Raw genomic sequence first — 2,690 nt, 5'->3', positions numbered from 1 at the left:
TCCCGGCCACCGCAGCCTTGACCTGCTGGGCTCTGGCGATCCTTCCGCCTCAGTCTTCCACGTAGCTGGAATTACAGGCGCGTGTTACCACGCCCGGCTGATTTTTTATTTATTTATTTATTGTCAAGGTGAGGTCTCGCCAAGTTGCCCAGGCGGGTCTCGAACCCGCGGGTTCAGGCAATCCACTCATCTCAGCCTCCCAAGGCGCGGGATCACAGGCTGAGCCACCGAGCCTGGATAAATAGGTGACTTTTAAGTCCCTTACAATCCAGAAGCAAGTGGTTAAAATCTCTGCCTTTGAGACATACAGAGTTGGGTGTGGATTCATTCACTCACTCAGTTAATAAATATTTACTGAAGTCCTACTGTGTCCCACACACTGTTCTAAATTCTGTGGATGCAGTGGTAAAACACAAAATTCCCTAACCTCAGGAGTTTGCGCTCTAGTCAAAGAGCTTACAATTGTTCTAAGTGCTTTAGATGTAATAAACCAATTAATTATCACAACCAACTTTGTAGTATTATTACCTATATTGCTATACTGAGGCACACACGGGTTAAATAAACTGTGCAAACCCACACATCTATTTGTACACAATCAGCCTGGCCACTACCTTATCCCATCTCAAAAGAGGACTCTGATCCACTATCCATCCCATGTGTCATGTGGGAAGAAAGCAGCACTCAAAGCTGCCAAATGCCAGCTCCATTGACAAGAGTGTGCCCAAGGAGGGTCCATCCTGAGAGTCCTGAGTCTTCCAGGCTCACTCTTCATCAGGAGGTGCTGTGTGCATCTACACTGTTCAATCACTCTGCTGTATCTGGAGTAAGAGTATCAAGGGGTTACAGATAATGGGCTGGGTCACTGTCCCCTCCCCCGCCTTCAAGGCTTTAGGACTTGCTACTATTGATTAAATTTCATTCAACAAGTATTTATTGAGTACCGACCATATGCCCAGCACTGTGCTGAATGCTAAGAAAACAGCAGTGAATGGGCCAGAGGACTCACCTTATTTAACTCTCAATAGTTTTGTGAATAAGTAGTATATAACCACATTACAGATCAGGAATCTGAAGCTCAGAGAGGAAAAATGATTTGTCCAGAAACACATAGCTGGAGAATTTTGGAGCGGGATTTGTACCAGGTTCTGGAGCCCATGTACATCGCTTTATGCCACACAGCCCCAATAGGGGTGGGGAGAAGGGAAGACTTAGAACAAGAACAGTGCCTGTCCTCATCTTCTCCCTCCCCTCTAGCCCTTGAACCCTCCTGAAGTCAAACTCAGCTCATTTCTTCCAGGCTACATCTCCCCCCTTCCTGCTCCTGTGTCCCGCTGGTCCCCCCACGACCCCCTCATCCTGCCCAGGAACCCAAGTCACTGGTTTAGTGAAAGGAGGATCCCTGGACCTACTGTAGTCTGGGGCAACACTCTTAGCCTCAGTTTCCTCAACTTTAAAAAGAGATTAGTATCAGGGCCCCCGGAAGATTTAAATGAAATATTGCGTGCAGGAGGTTTCCTGTAATACCTGGCACCCGGGAAGGGCTCGGTCAACCGGCGCTCGAAAGCACTGCAGGGATCTTCCCAGGTGAGACGGTCCCGGCCGGTCGGCCCGCCCTCCCGTACTTCTCATTGATGCTTCCTTCTCCTCCCTTAGTCCTTGTGTACACACACATACTCAAGGGTCTGTCTCTACACCGTCCCCTCCTCCCAGGGTCCCCAGGACTGGTCTGGTCGCACCAGCCTCTGGCCCAGCCCCACGCCAAGCTTTGCACACCCGGCCGGGAGGAGCACTCCAGCCCAGTTCAAGAAACAGCCCTCGGCTCGGGCGCGGGGCGGGCGTACACCCTCGGTCTCCTGCTCCAAAGGTGCAACGGGAGACTCCCCCATCTGCGGACACCAGACCCCAGCACTGCACCCAGACAAGCACATCCACCAGACCCCCTCTCTGGCAAGGGAGAACCAGACGCCAGCACTGCCCCCCCGACGAGCACATCCCCGACCCCAGCACTGCCCTCGGGGCGAGCGCTACCCTCTCCAGCTGCAAGGGCCGTCCGCGGCGGACCCGGCTTCTCCCCAGTCCTGACACCGCTCCTCCGGGAGCGCTGCCCCCACGCCGACACTGCCCCGGTGAGCGCAGCTCCCGTCTCCAGCCAGGGCAGCCCCCAGGGCGAACGCAGGCCCCCTCACCCCACTCTGTTCGCCCAGCCCGGGCGCCCGCTCAGGCCGCTCCCCGGCCCGGCCCGCGCACCCCGGAAGTGGGAGGGTGGTCCCCGAGAACCGAGCCCCGGCTCCCGCCCTCGTCCAGGCGCAGCCTCGGGGGGCTCCCCACGCTGGCGCCGTCCCGATTTGCGCCCCTCGGGCCCGTGCGAGACTTACCTGTCCGCCAGGTGAGCAGCCTCCGGCTCAGCCCCTCCTCCGCCCCCTCGCCGCTCACCTGGGGCGCAGGTGAGCGTCTCGCGGGAACACTGCACGGGCAGCCGTTGGGGACACACTTCCTGCCTCCGCGAAGCGCCGCCGCGGAGTACCAGGGCCGAGGCCCCGCCCCTGGGCTCTGGGCAGGGCCCACGGCCCGGCTCCGCCGCCGGGCCGGTTCAGCCTGGTCTGGGTAAGTGAGGGCTGGCGGGGAGGGGTAGAGAGGCGCAGGCACTTAGTCTCCTCCGCTACAGCAGTTGGTGTCCCAGCCGTCTC

General features: G+C 57.5%; 1 protein-coding gene across 1 annotated transcript in view; it reads right to left on the bottom strand.

Annotated features, from left to right (window-relative positions):
• The window catches only part of KDF1 (keratinocyte differentiation factor 1), a 9,123-nt gene extending 6,685 nt beyond the window's left edge, over window positions 1–2,438 (bottom strand). The window contains exon 1 of the mRNA XM_008060352.1: window positions 2,379–2,438. The gene's annotated coding sequence lies outside the window, so the exon portion shown is untranslated. The remainder of the gene's footprint in view (window positions 1–2,378) is intronic.
• Window positions 2,439–2,690: the final 252 nt, after the last annotated feature.

This window comes from Carlito syrichta, unplaced genomic scaffold (assembly GCF_000164805.1).
Source record: "Carlito syrichta isolate Samal-C Ts95f unplaced genomic scaffold, Tarsius_syrichta-2.0.1 Scaffold304598, whole genome shotgun sequence".
Lineage (NCBI taxonomy): Eukaryota > Metazoa > Chordata > Mammalia > Primates > Tarsiidae > Carlito > Carlito syrichta.
This window is presented reverse-complemented; position numbering and strand designations above follow the sequence as displayed.